The sequence below is a fragment of the Bos javanicus genome, chromosome 4, assembly GCF_032452875.1.
Source record: "Bos javanicus breed banteng chromosome 4, ARS-OSU_banteng_1.0, whole genome shotgun sequence".
NCBI lineage: Eukaryota > Metazoa > Chordata > Mammalia > Artiodactyla > Bovidae > Bos > Bos javanicus.
In genome coordinates this window covers 93,603,911-93,611,606 of record NC_083871.1, presented here as the reverse complement: position 1 = coordinate 93,611,606, position 7,696 = coordinate 93,603,911, and positions in this window count along the sequence as shown.

Sequence of the window (7,696 nt, the reverse complement as noted above, 5' to 3'; positions counted from 1 at the left end):
AAGAACTAAAGCAAACCATACCTAAAGATTTAGAGGATTTATGATGACAACGTCTCATTAAACAGAGAATATCAGTAAAAGGATAAAAACTACAAGATTCAAACTGAAATTCTGGAGTCAAAAAGTACAGTAACCAAAATGAAAAATTAACTAGAGGGGCTCAACAGTAGATTTGATCTGTCAGAAGTAAGAATCAGTGAAGTCGAAGATAGATCAATAGAGATTATGCAATCATAAGAACAAAGAGAAACAAGGATGAATAACAGTGAACAGAGCCTTGGAGAAGTGTGGGACACCATTAAGCATACCAGCATATGCGTAATTGTAGTACCAGGAAGAGGGGAGAAAGAGATAGAAAAGAATATTCAAAGAAATATTGGAAAACTCCAAACTTTATGCAAAGCGCTAGTTGACATATCCAAGGCATGACCCGATTTCCCTTTATAGCTCATAACCAAATGCAAGAGGAAAGACATAAACTGAAACAGAAACCATTTCTTACATATGACACCAAAGCACAAGCAATGAAAGAAAAAAAGTAGATAACTTGTAATCATCAAAATTTCAAGCTTTTTTTAATTAAAAACTTTTTGTGCTTTAAAGAACACCATGAAGAAAGTGGAAAGATAATCTACAGGATGGGAGAAAATATTTGTAGATCATGTGTTTGATATGAGACTTGTATCTAGAATATTCTACAACTCAATAATAAAAAGAGGAATAACTCAATGGGCAAAGGATCTGAATAGACATTTCACCCCAGAAGATACAGAAATGGCCAACAAGCACTAGTCATTAATAGTCATCAGAGGGTGAATTTTATGGTATTGAGTTATATATTGTTTTAAAAAGCAGTGACATAAAATTATTTATATAGGATTGTATTGCTGAGGCTGGAACATGTAAAAGTGTAACATATTTGACAATAACAGCATGAAGGAAGCAGGTGGGAGCAGAGCTGTATTGGAGTGAGGAAATGACCCCGGATAGAAACTCAAATCCATAGGAAGAAATAAAGAGAAACAAGAAGAGCGAAACAGAAGGTTAATATAACAGCTCTGTAGTATATACTTGCTCTCCTTCTCTAAGCCCCTTTAGGTAATAATTATAGCAATGTATTCCTGGGTTTATAATATACATAGATGTAATATATAAGACAATAAAAGCACAAAAAAGAGAGAGAGTGTGGATGCAGTTATTTAGGAATGAAGTCTTTATTTCACTGGAACTATTTAAAATATAAACCTCTAGGTCTGCTGAGCCAGAATTTCAGAGGATGGCCAGGGCTTTCTCGGTCTGTATTGCGCCTTTGAGTGGACTCAAAGGCTCCCCTTCCTCTCATCAAACGTAACTTCACGCCAGCGCCGCTAGCTTAGGCGGCAGAACATGAACTGGCTCGACCACCCACTCCCGCTGCTACACTGAATGATCTGCACAACCACATGAGAGAGGTGACCCCAGGCCACCCCAGGCCCACGTCTGTAATTTTAAAATTGTTCCTCTAATAATTCTAATGTACAACCAGGGCGAGAACTGCTGGGTTAGGGAAGCATTCAAAAAGAATCTGAGGTATCAGGGAACAGATAAAATGTGAGCTGTGATTGTTGGGAAGGATTGGAGGGGGGACTCAGGGTTTTAATACCAAAGACTGAGAGAATGGTAACAGAAGTAGAGTGGTTGGAAGGAAACACCTGATTTGGAGGGGATTTGTTAATTGTGCTGAATTTGAAGTCGTGGCAAAACACGAGGGATGTTCGACTGACAATTAGAAGAAAGATGGTCCCAGAATTGGAAAACTGTCTATTTAGGGATCACTATATAGCGTAACAGTAATGAAAATAGTTTTTATAAAGAGCCTGTTATTACGTTGTTAGTCACTCGGTTGCGTCCAACTCTTTGCAACCCCATGTACTGTATGTAGCCTGCCAGACTCCTCTGTCCATGGGATTTTTCAGGCAAGAATACTGGAGTGGGTAGCCATTCCCTTTTCCAGGGGATCTTCCCGAACCAGGGATCAAACCTGGGTCTCCTGCATTGCAGGCAGATTCTTTACTTTCTGAGCTACCAGGGAAGCCCATAAAGAGCATACACAGTGCTTTTCCTGTGCTGGTCAGTGTATACAAATATCAGTAGCAGTGGGCATAAAGGTGATGACAGACAGCCACTGTCCCCATGAGGTGTTATTTACTCCTCAGGTGTTTGGCCAGCAGTCTGGGAGGGGTTAGATGAGAGCAGGGAGCAGGAAGTGAGGGGGGACTGGGAGCCTGGTCTTGTTACTGTAAATTAAATGTAAATTACATGTAAATTATAGACCGCAAAGCCTGTAAGCAGTGCTGACAAGCAGCAGGTAGTTAAGAAGTGGCTGCCACCTGAGGTCTCAGGGCATGACCCTAGCATGTTAAAACAGGTAAGTCTGGGTGTGAGGGAATTTGGACCCTATGGACTGGCCCTGTTTGATAAGGTGACTCTATTCCTGTGTGTGTGTGTGTGTGTGTGTGTGAGAGAGAGAGAGAGTCACTCAGTTGTATTCAACTCTTTGTGAGCCTGTGCACTCTAGCCCGCCAAACTCCTCTGTCCATGGAATTCTCCAGGCAAAAATACTGGAATGGGTAGCCACTCCCTTTTCCAGGGAATCTTTCCCACCCAGGGATTAAACCCGGGTCTCCTGCATCGCAGGCAGATTCTTTACTGTCTGAACCACCAGGGAAGCCCAACTCAGTACTTAGAAACTTGTGTCAATGATACCTGTTTCTATGGTCATAGGCACACAATTACAGTCATCCACCCAGAGCTCTGTGCTCTGGACAGGCCCCAGCCAAATTCCAGGCTTGCCCAGACTGGTGAACAGGTGTAGGTGGTTAGCCAGCTTGCCTTTCTGGGCCTTACCTTCAGGACCACCATTCCTGTAAGGCCACCGCCTTCAGCATCCAAGCTGGTTTATAGCATCATTATGTTCAGCCCCTCCTGGAAATTTTCACACAGGTCAAATTCAGACCAGTGGAAAAGACCCTGATGCTGGGAAAGATTGAGGCCAGGAAGAGAATGGGGCAACAGAGGATGAGATGGTTGGATGGCATCATCGACTCAAGGGACATGAATTTGAGCAAACTCTGGGAGATAGTGAAGGACAGGGAAGCCTGGCGTGCTGAAGTCCATGGGGTCGCAAAGAGTCGGACACAACTGAGCGACTAAGCAACAACAAGAAATCCAGGGCTGGGAAGGTCCCCTGGAGAAGGAAATGGCAACCCACTCCAGTATTCTTACCTGGAGAATCCCATGGACAGAAGAGTCTGGTGAGCTACAGTCAATGGGGTCGCAAAGAGTCAGACACGATCTAGTGATTGAGCAAATCCAGAGCCAGGAAACAGTTTCCATGAAACACAGGCTCACTAATCTTTTCATTGGCTGCAGTGGTCATCAGCCAGTGCCTGCTAGGGTCTTTTTTATTCTAAATGATCCTGTGAAGAATCTGTACAGGGTCTTTCTGGCCGCACAAGGGGCACAGGCCACTTCAGAGCTTCTCAGTAAGGCAGGAAAACAGAAATCACCGATTATCTTTGGGGCCTGGAGGGTCAAAAATTAGGCAGCTGCAGCAGGATGCCACGAAACTGCGTGGTCTTCGGTGTAGTTGGGAAGGTGAGGGGAAAAACACTGTGGACTTGCCCAGCACTGGGGGAGGATGGCAATGGTGCTTATGGGCTCCCAGCTGTGGGCTCCACTGGTTGTGCAAGCTGGAATTCACCTCTGGAAGGAAAAACTTTCTTTGCAATGCTGAGTTAGCCAAGCTGACCGAATGCCATGTGCCCGGGAGCTCTTTCTTCTTGACTGACCGGTAATCTCAGAGTTTGCAAGTTAGCTACTGAGTAACCAGTAGAGAGCCAGTTGATGTGACCCTAAGGTTTTTCATGGAATCAGCAATGTAAAGAGCTGCAGCCAGACTGTGAATCCAAGGTCAAAATCCTGAGCTAGACTGTAGAGCTACAGGGCAGAGAGAAACATTCAAGGAATGTGATGCAGGAGGCAGGTGAATGGAGCAGGAGAGAAGTGAATTTGTGTGGGATTTAAACCCGGCTTTGGACTGTCTTGGTGCAGTGGGAACAGAGCCATTAAAGACCTGATTAGACTGAATGTGCTTTTTGTGCCTTTAGAGCAACTCTGAGCACGAAGCAGACTGTGAGCTGCTTACCAGCTGTCTGTGAGCTGTCACTCCATTGCTCCTCATCTCCTGCTTGCTACCCAGGAATTATGTTAATAATTATACAACCTTTGCAAAATCTTCTGAATGGGCTTCCTTCTCCTTCTCACTCCTGTGGGCCGAGTTTGTGTGTCTCTTGCTCAGTGCTTAAAGTACACCTCTTTTTGCATGTATCTCTCTTCTGAGGGAATTTCCCAGGTGGCTTGGTGGTAAAGAATCTGCCTGCCAATGCAGGAGATGTAGGTTCGATCCCTGGGTGGGGAAGATCCCCTGGAGAAGGAAATGGTAACCTACTCCAATATTCTTGCCTGGAGAATTCCATGGACAGAGGAGCCTGGCAGGTTACAGTCCATGGGGTTGCAAAGAGTTGGACATGACTAAACAACAAAAACAACAACACTTTTTTGAGAGTATTTGCATAGGCCTTTCTCCTCCCAAGGCTGCGGCTTACTGAAGGTAAAGCCATTAGAAGTACTTGACTTGGCATTAGGTGCACAGAAAATAACAGATAAAATTCTTGAATGAAGGACTCAACCCATGACTGAAGGCATACAAGCATTCACCTGATCCTCCTCCCCTGTTTCAGTCTCATCTCTCATGGCATTTTTCCATTCCTCCCGAGCTTGAGCAAACAGGTTGAACTTCTTTCTACTTGAAGTTCCCAGTCAAGAATGCACCCTCCGTGGCAACATCATTGTATTTACCCTGTGGCCGTCCCCTTAGCCTGGAATCCTTTCCTTCTTTGCTTTTGGACATGTGACTTCAACTTTACCTCTCCCTCTCCCAGACTGGACATTCCTTGAAGACAGGACTTATTCATACTCCCAGCAGAGCCTGACCTGGGGCTTTGCACTCAAGAAAGGCTCAGGTGGCTTTTGCTCAGGGAAGGAACGAGTTACTCTGGCTTTGACTGAAGTGACCTTCTGGCCTCCATCAGACAGTTTCTTATTCCCTCTTGGTTGACTGTCATTTATTGAAGAGGATTTTCTTAGGAGAGAGGAGATGAGTAACTAACTGGGCAATGTGAAAATTCAGTGTTAAACAGGAGTTTGAGCAGGAGTAATTTGAGAATTGTTGGATTGATCAAGAATGACTGGTTACTTCCTATTTCACTGTGACCATTTAATGAATAGCATGAGGCCACCTTGGACTTAATGACAGAAGAATCCTTGGCTCTACCTTATTCCATGAGGGCCAAATGGGTGGGAAGAGGAAGGCAGTGAGGAGAGACAACTCCACTCTTTAACACACCCACTCTCTGCCCCAGCCTTGGGACAAGGCCTGTTGTCACAAAACCATAAAGTGTTTAAGGTTCGGCTTCATATTAATATATGCCTCTTGTCTCTTTTTGCCACCATCTAACTTTTTCCCAGTTTGTAGACTAAATGTTTCTGCTCTGTTCCTATTCTTCCAGGGTGGAGGAAAGGGAATCTGATCAATAACCAGGATTGGAAAATTCAAGTGCTAGCAGAGGCCAAGGGAAACAAGACAAAGCAACTGGGCAAGGACAGTGACTACGGCCTGATCGAAGGGGTGGCTGCTTCCCTGCTCAGGGACGTGATCCAGGGCTGCCTGATTTTGTGTTTTGCATAGTCACCTTGGTTATGAGCCTTGGCATCATCAGGAAAGATTTTCCACGACTAGAGAAAGGGCAAAAGAGATTATCTGGCATCCTTTCAGTGGACCACAGGGTGTGGTCTCTTGTGGACTCTTCAGGGATCATTTGACTGTCCTAGGAGTTTGTACCTTCGATGGATCTTGGGATGGGGAGACAATCCTGTAGTATCCAGGGGGGCCTAGGATAATCCCCAGGGTCTTTAAAAGTGAAAGAGGGAGGGCTTCCCTGGTGGTACAGTGGTTAAGAATCTGCCTTGCAATGCAGAGGACACAAGTTTGATCCCTGGTCCAGGTAGATACCACATGCCATGGAACAATTAACCTCACGCGCCAGTTACTGACACTTGCTTACCCTACAGTTGATGCTCTGCAGCAAGAGAAACCACTGCAATGAGAAGCCTGAGCACTGCAACTAGAGAGTGGCCCCTGCTCGCCACAAACAGAGAAAGCCCATGTGCAGCAACAAAGACCCAGCACAACCAATAAATAAATAAATAGTGAAAGAGGGAGACAGGAGAGTCAGAGAAGATGTGACAATGTAGTCTGAGAACTTGGAGTGCTGCAGGATGAAAAAGACTCAACCCACCATTACTGCCTTGAAGATAAAGGAAGGGGACCAGGAGCCAAAGGGTGGGGATGGCCTCTAGAAGGTGAAGAAAGCAAAGAAACGGACTCCCCACTAGAATCTTCCAAAAGAGCACAGCTTTGCTGATACCTTTTAACCAAGTGAAAACCATTTTGGACTTCTTCCCTCCAACTGTAAGATACTCCAACTAAACTGTAAGATAATCAATTTGTGTTGTTTTAAGCTACCAAGTTTTTGGTAATTTGTTATAGCAACAGGAGAAAACTAATACCAGGTTTGGCTTTTGTTGTTGTTTGCGTTTGTTTTCATAACATTTACCGACTCTATGAACTGTAGAGGTAGAAGTTAAATTGTAGAAAATTGAGAGAAATACAAATACTTCCTGTCCACAGTTATGCAAATGATTCTGTTCATAGAACTGTAAAAAACACAGTGTCTAGAGTATTAAATTCTCATTTGAATTTTAACATCCTATTGGTTTTTTCATTAATCATAAGTTCAATAAAACCTTTGATGTGTTAATTTTGTATTTGCATAAGCTTATGTTAATTTTTAAACAATCTATTGTTGTTGTTGTTTAATTGATAAGCCATACCAGACTCTTTTGTGACCCCAAGGACTATAGCCTGCCAGGTCCCTCTGTCCATGAGATTTCCCAGCAAGAATACTGGAGCGGGTTGCCATTTCCTTCTCCAGGAGTCTTCCCATCCCAGGGACTGAACCCACGTTTCCTGCATTGGTATGTGGGTTGTTTACCACTGAGTTGCAAGAAAAGCCCAAACAATCTCTACGCCAGTATAATTTATATATTTACATTATGTTTGTATGCTGTACCCGGTGGCTTTGAATTTAAGCTCCAGTAATACTTTTGAATCCACTGTGATATCCCTCAGTAGTTTGATTTCTATTTTTCAAGCAGGCCAATTATCACCAATTTCAAAAAGGCATGTGTTAGCAAGGCCTGCAGTTGGGAATCTCAATGGAAAGGTGTTACTTTTACCAAGATTTTGGCCAGGATGAGGTAATTCATTTAGACTTGAGAAAGTGTCAACTAGTGTATTTTCTCATAGCTAAGGCTATGAGGAGTATTTTCTACTGAGGCAAGAGACCTGTATTTTGATACTTCTCTTTGAAAGATATGCTAATATTTTCCATACCATCTACTGTTGAATGTATTTATCAACAGGACTGGAAAGATCAAAGGCACTATGTGGGGAGTTCCCTGGTGGTCCAGTGGCTAAGACTCCATGCTCCCAATGCAGGGGGCCCAGGTTCGATCTCTAATCAGGAACTAGGAC